Genomic DNA, 13,966 nt, shown 5'->3' with positions numbered 1-13,966 from the left:
GATGAAACATGGCTGGGTCTTTCAGCATGACAATGATCACAAGCACACCGCCAGGGCAACGAAGCAGTGTCTTCATAATAAGCATTTTAAGGTCCTGGAGTGGCCTAGCCAGTCTCCAGATCTAAACGCTCTAGAAAACCTTTGGAGGGAGTTGAAAGTCCTTGTTGTCCAGCGACAGCCCCAAAACATCACAGCTCTAGAGGAGATCTGCATGGAGGAATGGGCCAACATACCAGCAACAGTGTGTGCCAACCTTGTGAAGACTTACAGAAAACGTTTCACCTCTGTCATTGCCAACAAAGGATATATAACAAAGTATTGAGATGAACTTTTGTAATTGGCCAAATACTTATTTTCCACCAAAATGTGAAAAAAAAATTCTTCCAAATCAGACAATGTGATTTTCAGGATTTGTTTTCTCATTTTGTCTCTCATAGTTGAGGTCGACCTATGATGTCAATTACAGGACGACCTCATCTTTTTAAGTGGGAAAACTTGCACAATTGGTGGCTGACTAAATACTTTTTTTCCCCACTGTATCTTTCACCTGTTCCCAGTCAACGACGCAGTCCACATACCGCCGAGTGTCCCACGGCGATCTGGGTCACTTCTACAGCAGTGACATCAGCCATCACTGATGTCATTGCTGTAGAAGACAGCAATGTATACTGACAGGAGTGTAAAATCACCCATCAGTATACAGTGCTGCAGGAGGTCACTGGGCTTCTTTAGCTGAAGATCAGCTGATCAGCCCCAGTGAGCTAACCACCGTGACCATCAGATGATCGCTGCCAGCACTTATCAGCTGATGGTCACGTGACCATGACCTGATTCGTGACGTCACTGCAGGTCCTGGCAGCTCGGTACACTGCGGGGCGCGGGCCCACGCCTAGCAGTTTACCTCTGGCCGCCGGGGAGACAGCATTGTCGCCGGGGACCAGGAAGACACCGGGGGGGCCACCGGACAGGTGAGTATAAAGGTTTATTTTTATTCCTATTTTTTACTACCGCGGGCACGCGGGCTGGGAAGAGCAGACTGCTGATCCTCCCATCCACGCTGTTCTCGCTGTTATCAGCCAGAGCAGCGGTCGAATGAGAGGAGTAGCAGCCTTCTCTCCCGACCCGGGTACCATCTGCAGCGTGATTCCGCGCCTATTTATTTTCATTGAAACGCAGCAATTCCGCAGGTATAGATATTCTACCTGTGGGTTTGCTGCTATTCAATGCAAGTCAATGGGCGCAAATTCGCCGCGGAATCGTGTTAGAAATGGTCATGCTCCGGATTTTACCGCAATGGTAATCAGAAGCGGAAATTTCCGCATCATGTGCACAGCACATGTGGATTACCATTGCTATACATGGCCGACCTATTAATATGCAGTTTTAATGCGTTTCCGTGGCAGAAAAACCACCGCGGAAACACATAAAAACCGCATCGTGTGCACATAACCTCAGACAGATGTCTGTCCAGCCTCTGCTTGAAGGAGAACTCACCACCTCTCGTGGCCGTCTGTCCCACTCATTGATCACTCTCACTATTAAAAGCTTTTTTCTAATATCTAATCTGTATCTTCTCCCTTTCAGTTTCATCCCATTGCTTCTCTTGTTTCCATGTTCAAATGAGAATAAAGCTGATCCCTCTACACTGTGACTGTTATGATCTGCTACAAGAACTAAGGAAAGATAGGAAAACTGTCCCTACAATAGGACTAAGCTGATTCCCTACCATGCAGCGGGCAACCTGTTCCTTGTGAACAGACCCGCCTTCGTCCTCAGCTAGTCTGAACGCAGACCTATAGATATAAGGGAGGGGTCCCTAAAAGTACTAAGGACTGGGACAAAATTGGACACCTCCTAGCAGAAGTTGTAGCGGAGCAAAAAGACAAACAGACAAAAATACTTAGAGGTCCAAGGACCAAGCAAACTATAGAGATAGGTAAAAAGCACCTGGCTAGATTAAGAGTCAAAGTAACACTGAAGTCCAGTGTGGCGCCCCTGAGGGTTCGACCGCCACAGGAATGCTGCACTTCTTTAATGGAGTGTAGTGTTCCTCCTTTAAGGTAAGAACGGTGTGATAGTCGTGACCTAACCTTTTGCATCCAACACCACATTTCTCCACCAGAGGGAGCTAGTAGGCACTAGGTGCTGCTCCCCTGGTTACAAGGAGACTGGGGAACCAAGAGTGAGGGGAACCAGTTAGTGGGTGACAGTGGAGGACTTACAAGTTAGTTACACTTTAAATTTCATATTTAATAGAAAGCCATCTTTGATCTTGGTCTTGGTTGCTGACAGCTACTGTATGTACTGTGACCTCCCTCCGGGAGCGCAGATCCTGTGTGGGCCTGCACCGGCAAGGGACACAGCCCTTGTACCCTGGCCTCGGGACGAGAGGTAGGTTGTAGACAAGGAATGTCTCAACCCGGCCAAGGACCAGGATCAAGAAGGCCCAGAGCTTAGGAGTGTGGCTCCACAGCAAATGGATCCCAGGCAGGATGCAGACGGAGCGGAGTACGCCACCTGTCCTCGCCATGCTGATATATTCAGAGGGACTCCGGCTGCAAAAGGGGTACCGGCCCCCGACACCCGACCTTGCTACTCTATGTCCTGGTTGGGAAAGCCCGGTAGGCCCAGAGGATCCCACCGGGCATCGGACGGAGCGGAGCTGCCACCCGTGCCCTTGTTCTGAGAGGAGCTCAGAGGGAGACCCGGCCTATTTGCACACACACGGACAGGAAAGGATTCGGTCTGTAGTTCAGGAAAACTCTGCTGTAGGGTCACAACTGAATGCTGGACTTGCTCGGAGGTTGTCGGACCCCTGTCCCTGGTGACCGCAGGACTCCGCGGGGAGCAGGGAGTCGCCTTCCTTTGCCAGCTACGTGAGTAAAGCCTTGGAAGTTCACCCCTATGGCCTCCGGACTGTTATTTCTGCACCACACCGCGGGATGCGGGATCCCTTCTCCTCAACTACTACCCCCTCCATCCTGTCCCTCTGCCCTGAGGCCTTGCTCCGCCTGTGGGGAGTAGTAAGAACTCTGGCTGCCATACCACCATGCCTCAGCGGACTGCGGCGACGCTGGTGGCCCTTCACCAGGCACCACAGGTGACGTAGTCGTTAATTAAAGACAAAATGGATTCGCACGGACAATAGATTGTTCTCAGAGGGAAAAGTAACGTATATATATTAGATACCCTCGGCACAAAATGAGATTACTAGTATAATGTCAAAAAAGAAAATTTTATTCAGAGCGACCCAAAAAATGGAAAACAGTGCAATCCATCCAACGTTTCGGCTATTTGCCTTTATCAAGGTTATCTGGGTTGAGGCTCGGGGCTCAAAAATGTGGTGTTGTCACTGCATGTAGAGCATGTCAACACATGTCAACATTTTGCACTGTTTTCCATTTTTTGGGTCGCTCTGAATAAAATTTTCTTTTTTGACATTATACTAGTAATCTCTTTTTGTGCCGAGGGTATCTAATATGTAGTCGTTAATTAGCCATTCAACCCGGACAAGCCCGCACCATCTCTTTTAACTGTGACGGCCCTGAGCACGGGTCGGGCCCGGGCCACGGCTGCATCCCACCTCTCCATCACAGGGCCCAACACCGAGTCCCCCAACACCCAGGGTAAAACACGGGCTTTACGAGTAGAGGCGTCACACCAGCAAAGCCAGAAGGGCGGAGCTGGAATAAATAGGCAGCAGGTCACGTGACCACAACATAGAAAAAAAACTAACAGGAGGGTTTTAACAGTACCCCCTCTTCTATGAGGATCCTCTGGATCCTCCAGACCCAGGCCTATCCGGAAATCTCCTGTGAAACGCTCTGATAAGTCTAGGAGCAGAGACATCATCCGCCTTTACCCAGGAGTTATCCTCAGGACTGAAACCTTTCCAAGCGACGAGATACTGTAATCTCCCTCTATGCCTTCTGGAATTCAGGATACGAGAAATTTCATATTCACCGTCTTCCACCACCGGAGGAACTGTGACAGTGGCGTCCCTCTCCGAAACCTCAGCTTTTTTCAACAAGGAAACATGAAACACCGGATTAATCTTCCAGGAGGAGGGAACCTCCAACCTAACAGCAGACTCGTTAACCACCTGAAGCACCTTAAATGGTCCCACAAACTTCGGACCCAATTTCTTAGAAGGAATCCTCAACCGCAGATTCTTTGAGGACAACCAAACCATGTCACCAACCGTAAACAAAACCTCTTGACGTTTCCTGTTAAAATACTTCTTAGACTTTTTGTTAGCCTCTTGAAGGTTACAACGTACATCAGTCCAAACTCTCTCCAAATCACCCGAAAAATTCTCCTCCTCCGGCACAGCCGACACCAATTTGGAGAATGAACCAAACGACGGATGTCTCCCAGTACAACAGAAAAACGGAGAACACCCAGCAGAGGAGGATGTATGATTGTTAAGAGAAAATTCAGCAAGTGGCAGAAACTCAGACCACACCTCTTGATTGTCTGCCACAAAACAACGCAAGAACTGCTCAACATCCTGATTCTTTCTTTCTGTCTGTCTATTAGACTCAGGATGATAACCAGACGAAAATGACAAATGGACTCCCAATCTGTCACAAAAAGCTCGCCAAAAACGAGCCACAAACTGAGGTCCCCTATCAGAAACAATGTCGGTGGGAACGCCATGGAGTCTGACAATTTCCTTGACAAAAGCCTTAGCGAGTGTCTTAGGGCAGGGTAGTTTAATGAAAGGAACCAAGTGACACATCTTGCTAAAACGGTCCACGACCACCCAGATGACAGTGAAACCCTCGGACACAGGAAGGTCAGTAATAAAATCCATTGCCAGATGTGTCCAAGGTGCACTAGGAACCTCCAGAGGGCAAAGCAACCCCGCAGCAGGAGCATGTGAAGCCTTTGATCTAGCACACACCGTACATTGATGCACCCATTTAATGATTTCCTTCTGCCACCCAGGCCACCAAAAACTGCGACTGATAAGTCTCTTAGTCTCAGAAATTCCTGGATGACCTGCCAACCGAGACTCATGACACTCAACAAACAACTCTCTCCTAAAGGTTCTAGGTACAAACAACCTCCCATGGGGAGTGTTAGATGGGGCATCCTCCTGGGCTTTCAGAATCCCATCTTCCAAAACGGAGTCCAATGCTGCTATCACAACTCCTTCCTGTAAAATGCTCTCCTCCTCCTCGGTACCAACCATGGGAGAGAAGCTGCGAGATAAAGCATCGGCTTTAACATTCTTAGTACCAGGGATATAGGTAACAGTAAAATGAAACCGAGAAAAAAAAAAAGTGCCCACCTAGCTTGACGGGCATTCAAGCGCTTGGCAGCATCCAGATAGATCAAATTCTTATGATCTGTGAAAACCTGAATAGGAAATCTAGCGCCTTCCAAAAAATGACGCCAATGTTCAAATGCGAGTTTGATAGCCAGCAATTCCCGATTACCAACATCGTAATTAAGTTTGGTTTCAGAAATTTTTTTTGAAAAAAAAGCACAGGGATGAACCCCATCCTTGTTCTCCTGAGACAAAACCTCACCGACCCCCACCGAAGAAGCATCAACCTCGACCAAAAAAGACTTCGTCTCATCAGGCTGCATAAGGATGGGAGCAGAGCTGAACCTCTCCTTGAGATACTCAAACGCTTCAATGGCCTCAGTAGTCCACTGGGCCGTATTCGCACCTTTCCTGGTGAGATCGGTCAGCGGCTTAACAATTATAGAAAAATTCTTAATGAATTTTCTGTAATAATTGGCGAAACCCAGAAATCTCTGTATCGATTTTAAACCAATAGGCCTAGGCCATTCTTGCACAGCTTGAACCTTCACAGGATTCATCTCAAAGCCCTCGCTGGAGACAATGTAGCCCAAAAAACTAATTCTCTGCACAGCGAACTCACATTTCTCCAGCTTAGCAAAAAGTCAATTGTGACTTAGTAACTGCAATACCTCACGTACGCTCTGCCAATGAGACTCCAGATCTGGCGAATAAATCAAAATGTCATCCAAATACACCACCACATTCTTACCAATCAAAGGTCTCAGGATGTCATTAATAAGGTTCTGAAAAAATGCTGGAGCATTGGTAAGACCAAAAGGCATCACCAGATTCTCAAAATGGCCCACCGGGGTGTTAAAAGCAGTCTTCCATTCATCACCCTCCTTCATGCGCAACAAATTGTATGCCCCCCGGAGATCAATTTTAGAGAACCACTTGGCCCCCACTAACTGGTTAAACAAGTCAGGAATTAATGGCAATGGGTAGGAATTGCGTACGGTAATTTTATTAATTTCGCGAAAGTCCAGACATGGATGTAAACCGTCGTCCTTTTTTTTTTACAAAAAAAAATCCAACAGCCACAGGCGACTTAGAAGGTCTAATGTGACCAGCAGCCAAACTCGTCTGTATGTATTCCTCCAAGGCCTTTCTCTCAGGGATAGTCAGATTAAATAAGCTACTCTTGGGAAGAGTAGCACCCGGAACAAACACAATGGTGCAATCATAGTCCCTATGAGGAGGTAGAATTTGTGACTCCTCCTCTGATAAAACCCTCCAAAAATCCTGAATAGTTACAGGTAATTCCCCTCTTTCCACAGCAGCAATGCAACCATTACAACATTTATCGTAACACTTAGGACTCAAAGATTTAATCTCATTAGTAGACCAGTCCAGTAAAGGATTGTGCAGTTTTAACCAAGGCAAACCTAGAACAACCAGAGAGGGCAAATTATTTAATACAACTAAATCCAACTTCTCTTGGTGAATACCATTAATAGTGAGGGGAAATTCAAAAACCTTGTGAGTAACACATTTCAAACGAGTGTTATCAAAAGCAACCACAGAAATAGGAGATGACAAAGGTTTGGGTTCCAATTTAAGTTTTTCCAAAAATCCCTTATCAATCACATTCAGTGTCGAACCACAATCTACAAATACCTGAAATTCAATCAACTCCTCCTGCAATGAGGTACTCCCTGAAAGAAATACTCCCTTAGAGTTTAAGCAAGCAATACGGGTGTAACTGACCTTTTTTTTTTCTTTGTTTAACAGAAGCTCACAGTTCTTAACAAAATGGTCAGATTTACCACAATAAAAACACAATCCCTTGCAAAACCTGCGGTCTTTTTCCTGAGAGCGGAGTGACATCGCCCCAATCTCCATCCGTTCTCCGTCGTCCGAGCAGACCCTCTGATGACTAGGAGCTGCCATAGCAGGAGTTTTCTCCTCATTAACCCTGGCACGCAGTCTCCTGTCCACACGTATAGCTAATTGCATGGCTTCTTGCAAGTTTCCAGGTACAGGGAAAGCAATCAGCAGATCCTTAACCCTTTCACTTAAACCAGCAAGAAACAAACATCTTAACGCCGAATCATTCCATCTCACTTCAGAAGACCACCTTCTGACGTGTGTACAATAATTTTCAACATCACCTGACCCCTGCTTTAAATGTCTCAGTTGTGTCTCAGCAGAAGAGACTCGATCAGGATCGTCATACAACAACCCCATAGCAGAAAAAAAATCCTCCACTGATCTAAAACACGGATCATTAGGTTGGAGAGAAAAGGCCCATCCCTGTGGTTCCTTGCGCAAAAGTGACATGATAAACCCAATGCGCTGTGATTCATTCCCAGAGGACCTGGGTCTCAAACGAAAATATAATAAACAAGCATTTTTAAAGGAAAAAAAATCTTGTTGTTTACCATAAAAAAACACAGGCAGTCCTACCTTCGGTTCAACAAAATGTGCTCCAGGACAGCTACTCACGTGTTGCTGGAGCTCGGCCACCTCAAGAGACAATCCCTGCAGGCGTTGAGCCAATTCCTGAACAGACACCATGCTGATCTCCGGATCTCTTTCCTAGGAATTTTTTTTATTTTTTTTTATTTTGGGCTGGACTTACTGTTATGATCTGCTTCAAGAACTAAGGAAAGATAGGAAAACTGTCCCTACAATAGGACTAAGCTGATTCCCTACCATGCAGTGGGCAACCAGTTCCTTGTGAACAGACCCGCCTTCGTCCTCAGCTAGTCTGAACGCAGACCTATAGATATAAGGGAGGGGTCCCTAAAAGTACTAAGGATTGGGACAAAATTGGACACCTCCTAGCAGAAGTTGTAGCGGAGCAAAAAGACAAACAGACAAAAATACTTAGAGGTCCAAGGACCAAGCAAACTATAGAGATAGGTACAAAGCACCTGGCTAGATTAAGAGTCAAAGTAACACTGACGTCCAGCAAGCTGGAATAAATAGGCAGCTGGTCACGTGACCACAAAATAGAAAAAAAAACTAACAGGAGGGTTCTAACAGTGACATCCCTTCAGATATTTGTAGACAGCTATTAAGTATCCCCTTAGCCTTCTTTTTTGCAAGCTAAACATTCCCAGATCCTTTAATCGTTCCTTGAAGGACATAGTTTGCAGTCCGCTCACCATCCTGGTCGCTCTTCTGTGAACTCGCTCCAGTTTTTCAATGTCTTTTTTAAAATGTGGTGCCCAGAACTGGACACAGTGTTCCAGGTGAGGTCTGACCAAAGAGTAGAGGGGGATAATTGCTTCATGTGATCTAGACTGTATGCTTTTGTTAATACATCCCAGAACTGTTTGCCTTTTTTGCTGCTGCATCACACTGTTGACTCATGTGCAGTTTTTGATACCCAAGTCTTTTCACACGTGCTGTTGCTTAGTTCTATTCCTCCCATTCTGTAGATGTAATTTTCATTTTTCTTGCCCAGATGTAGAATCTTGCATTTCTCCCTGTTAAATACCATTCTATTAGTCGCTGCCCATTGTTCAAGCTTATCTAGATCCTTCTGAATCCTTTCTCTGTCTTCTCTAGAATTAGCTATCCCTCCTAGCTTTGCATCGTCTGCACATTTATTATATAATCATTATATAATCATTTCATCACTAGGGGGAATCTGACCACTGAGAACCCCACCAATCTTAAGAAAAGGGATTTCAAACTCCCCTGTGTATGTAAAGCAGTGATGCACTTGCTCAACTACAACTATATTTGCTTTAATTTAGAGAAAACAACAGGCGCTCCATAGTGTGATCAATGAGATAAAACAGTGTTGGATGGAACCATTACATCATAATGTTACAGATCTTGGAAAATGGCGATACAAGCAAATTTTGTTTATTTATTTTTTAACAAATTTCAGAATTTTTTTTACCACTTAACTAAAAAAAAATTAAATTATGCATGTTTGGTATCGCCGTAGTCATAGTTATATGGAGAATCACATTGCCATATTGCCAAATCATTTGCCATAAGCAAAAAAACCAATAAACAATTGTGGAACTGCACTTTTTTTTGCAATTTTGCATAGTTGGATTTTTTTTTTTTACTTATTTTCCAGTACATCACATGACAAAATGGACAATGTCATTAAAAAGTATATCTCATCCCATAGAAAAATCAAGCCCTCATATAGCTATATTGATGGAAAAAAAATAAATAAAAGTTACGAGTGTTGGAAGAAGGGGGGGGGGGGAGAGACAAAAGCGCAAAAAAATGAAAAATCGCCATGTCAAAAAGGGATTTATGTCAGGCTGTGTTGAATCAAAAATCAGAGTTTTTTTTTTAAACCTGCCTCATCTATGTGTGGTGTATTACTATCCTGCCTTATCTAGGCCTCCAACAGTATAATAAAATTGTCTGCAACTTCTCTGCCTTCTAATAATTATGAGATGACTCTGCTGACCGCAACCCAGTCTATACAGTAAAGCTGATAAATGAGTTTTTTTTGTATTGAGAACTGCACTGTTTCAGGACCTTTTGACTGCCATAGTTTTACTTTTATATGTGAACAATGTGGCACTTTCAGATGATACATTCTTTACTTTTCAGATTCGGTAATTATAATCGAGCATTATATTTCGCTTTCAGCTTCCCTTAAACTTAAGTTCCTCAATAACCATTGTTGCTATTAGAACGGAGTGATTGTTTGTCATTTCGCAGCCGGCTCCGTTGACTCTCGTTCATTCTGCCACTTTGTATCTGAAGCATATAACCTTATACAAGACGCATTAGTCGCCGACTACTTTAATGTGAGTATTAGTTATTATGTATCACTGTGTTCTGCTCTTTATGTGATTGCATTGAGTTGCTTCATTATATCTGTGTCCAGTCCAGCTGCCCCTCCTTGACATATAGGGTTTTTTTTTTTTTAGTGGGGTCTTTACATTGAAGTGGTCACTCTTTATCTAGAAGCTTATGATTTTTTTATGACATGTTTATTGAAGGTAATACATTACAAAAATAGATAAGAGAAACCATTGTGGAATGTTCACACGACTTTTTTTCAGGTTTTCAAGCAGAAAGGAAGTATCGGCATTTTCGCAGTTTTTTTTATTTGTCCTGGAGCACTTTTTTTTTTCAGGAGTTTCCTTGTGCATTTTGTAGACATTTTCTTATTTGTTTTTTCTTATTATATTTTTTTTTTCAGAGTCTTTTTTTTTTGCATTCCTATTCACTTCTACTGTAAAAAATGGATCATCTTTCAAGCATAAAAAGACATCCAAAAGATTTTTTGGAGTGAACCAGCTCTAAGCCCACCTAAAAAAAAAGTCGTGTGAACATCCCCTTATTGTCTCGTATATGCATCCTGTGGACAAGCCCAGTTACATCCTGATGGAGTCCATTCTGTAACCGGAATATTAGTGTTCAGTTTTTGTTTTCTGGAAGCAACAATTTCATTTTCCCTGTTAGAGATGAGTGAATCTGACGAGATTCAAGCTTAGAATATCACTCGAATTTTTCAGGAAAATTTTTCAATGTGTGGGAAGAGATGAGCGAACCCGAACTTAAAAGTTTGGGGTTCGTACCGGACAGTTGGTGTCTGGTGCTAAAATCCGAAGAGAGAGATTTTTTTTCAGCTCAAAAGCTCTGATCCCCATTGTTTTCAATGGGGTTTGAGTTCTGGTTCAAGTTCGCATACAGTTCTGGTACTCGAACTGAACTTTGGAATAAAGTTTGGGTTGAGTACCAGAACCCAGAACTTCCACAGATCCGTTCATCCCTAACTGTGAGGTCTCTGCAGACCCTAGAGCATAATAAATGGGGTGAAAAAAAAATAACCACCTCGCTGCTCACCACTCCCACCATCACAGCTTATTTTATGGTGCTCCACGTGGCCTCTTGCATCTCCTCCTGCAATCTTCACACCGGGGCTTCTGGCGCTGACTAAACCTCATGTACTTGTACTGCAACAAGTACAAAGGGGTTAAAAAGTAACATTTTTGTATTCATAAATCAATAGTACATGTAAAAATTAGAAACTTTGTTATATATATTATATATATTAACAGCTAAATCTGCTTCTTCCTCCTCCTGGACTGATCTTTCATTCACAATTCAGAGGTAAAATCTGAAAAAAATTGTATTCAGTGAAGACAAATTTTTCCATTACTGTGATAATAGATGACAGTTGGTGCTCATAAAGTTCTATGGAGGGGGAGGAGCTAGAGGTGACACATACATGAAAGGGGAGGCGCTAGAGGTGGCACAGAGGGGAGGAGCTAGAAGTGACACAGGCATAGAGGGGAGGAGCTAGAAGTGACACAAACATAGAGGGGAGGAGCTAGAGGAGACAGACATTCCTCCAATGGTTCTGTAAAACTTTGAGTAGCAACTGTTACTTACTATCTCGGCAACAGGAAAGTCTGTAGGCATTGATGACACATTTTACTCCTGAAATGAGAATTTTGAGAAGAAAAGATCAGTCCAGAAAGAGAAAGAATCAGATTCTTCTCCTAAGATCCAATACAAAGATTCTTACTTTCATGTGTAATATACTGATTTCTGTAAAAAAAAGTTCAAACAATTGTTACTCTTTAAATTAAATATGGGACAAGCCCCCAAAATCACTAGTTATCCATATAGTAATATTTGTTTGGGTGTGGTATGGCTTTTATCTGGATCCTGTATGACACTATTTATCTGGACTCTGTATCCGCTATCTGGGAAGTGTATAAAACTACTGATTTGGAAGTTTGAAACTTTATCTGGACGCTTTATGCACTCAGGGTCGGTTCTGGCTTTTCTACTGCTACTGTTTTGCAATTTAAATCTGCAGTGAACAAACGCAAAGTCGTCATTGTTTTTTAGGTTTTGCACTTACAGAATTCATTCATCATTATTTATGTGATGCTGGACAGTACTTATGGACAAGCCGATGAGGCTTGAGGTTCAAGGTGAAAAGTCAATAGGTTCGAGGTCAAAAGCCAGGAGGGTACGTCATAGACAGAGGGGTGAGACAAAGGCGTAGTCAAGGCACAGTCCGGGGCAGAATTCCAAGAAGGTAGTGGATTACTTAAAAAGGGCTAGGCAAACGCAAGGTCAAAGGCAAATCCAAGGTCGAGCAACAAAGATCAGAATACAAGACTAGGAGCACAGAGCACACACCTCTTCAATAAAGCTACAATTGACAGCAATCTTAAGCAGAAAGCTGATTAAATAGTCAGGTAATTACTCTGAACAGGAGACACATGGCACACCCTGGTCCTGATTGGACGGCTAAACTGTCACTCAAGACACTGACAGCTTAACATGCCCCTGTCCTAGATTGGGCTGCAGAACTGTTATTCACAGCGTCGAGACACACTGATAGGAGGAATCGTGACAATTTAGTTCCCTTAGTTCTAACTGCCATCAATACATGAATTCATCACTAGAAACATCGTCAGTAGATGAATACAGCACCAAACCACCATTACTATATAAATACAGCACCTGAACCACCATCAGTGCATAAATGTATAACCAAAACCATAATCAGTACAGGAATATAGAACCATCGTCAGTACATGGATACAGCTTCATTATCACTATTACTGCATGAGCACAGCTTCAGGAATATAGCACCAGAACCTCCATCAGTACATGAATACAGCATTGTTGCCATCATCTGTACATGAATACAGCACCAGCACCAAGCTTAGTACTGTGATCAATTGTAAAGTCAGGTCAGCCCCATATACAACTTTTTGAGCTGACCCAACACTTTTCTCTAAAGTTGGACGTAATCTAGCAAAATGCCTTTCCGTAACCAAAGTCAAAACATGTACAAAAATGAATCAATTAATAATTTTGTTGCATCTTACTGCAGCAAGCTTTGGGTTCAAGATTGGAGCATGAATCACAATCACCAATCTTGATAAATTCCCTCTATTAGCTTTAATCTGACTGGAGGGACCCCAAGACTGATTGGCTCTGACCAAACCGGTCACATCAAGTTATGACCGACTTCTGAGTCCTACTGACACGACACTGCAGAGACGCTGAGTCTCTCAATCAGGAACACATTGCCAGTGCAGCACGTCCGCCTAAAATAAGTATATGTAGCACCGTGAGGATTCGGCTGCTACAGGGGTATTGCACCTCAACCCAGAGGTGTGATATTCCACTCCCGGGCAAGGATGGAGAGTGGAACTGAGCTCGGTAGGCTGCATGCACTACACACATCCCATTTCCGAGGAGCAGACCGACGGTACTCCCACTTAGAAATGTGCAGGTACGACCGAGTCTGTTCCTGGCTGGAGTGGGAGGGGGGTGGTACATCCCAAGTAGTGTAGGGGCAGATAGGGGGAGCAGCCTGGGTAAAGATAGGAGCTCATTGGGTGCTGGTCACCTGAGCTCACACATAGAGGGTGTATATAAGGTGGGCACCAACTAAGAACAGGGTCAGTTGCAGAGAGGAAGTCTGAGAGCAGAGAAGAAAGACCCAGAGTGAGAGAGGAGAAGAGAGAGAGAGACCCAGAGGGGGGAAACAGCAGAAAAGGACTCCAAGATCCCAACTTAAATCCCCGGGTGAAGAGTCGGCACAGGGTACCGGAACCCAAGCTGGTGGGGGCAGAAAACACACCCCAGCCAGAGACCGGAGACCGTGGGCAGCGCTTGTCACGGTCACCCATCACATCCACCCCGAAGGCACACCACATGAAGGGTCAGGGAACCCAAGGCCAA

The 13,966-nt window shown here is 44.1% G+C and overlaps 1 protein-coding gene across 4 annotated transcripts in view; it reads left to right on the top strand.

Moving 5' to 3' along the window:
• Nucleotides 1–13,966, top strand: part of FYB1 (FYN binding protein 1) — a 268,086-nt gene that overhangs the window by 35,691 nt on the left and 218,429 nt on the right. The window contains exon 1 of one of the 4 annotated variants that reach the window (XM_073681931.1): nucleotides 9,927–10,050. The exons of the other annotated variants lie outside the window; for them this stretch is intronic. The gene's annotated coding sequence lies outside the window, so the exon portion shown is untranslated. Of the gene's footprint in view, nucleotides 1–9,926; nucleotides 10,051–13,966 lie in introns of those variants that run through there. 4 annotated transcript variants of the gene reach the window in all.

The sequence above is a fragment of the Phyllobates terribilis genome, unplaced genomic scaffold (assembly GCF_046119375.1).
Source record: "Phyllobates terribilis strain yellow unplaced genomic scaffold, ASM4611937v1 Scaffold_1__5_contigs__length_1240528914, whole genome shotgun sequence".
In the NCBI taxonomy this organism is placed as follows: Eukaryota; Metazoa; Chordata; class Amphibia; order Anura; family Dendrobatidae; genus Phyllobates; species Phyllobates terribilis.
Note: the sequence above shows the minus strand (reverse complement) of the source record. Positions and strands in the feature narration are given on the sequence as shown.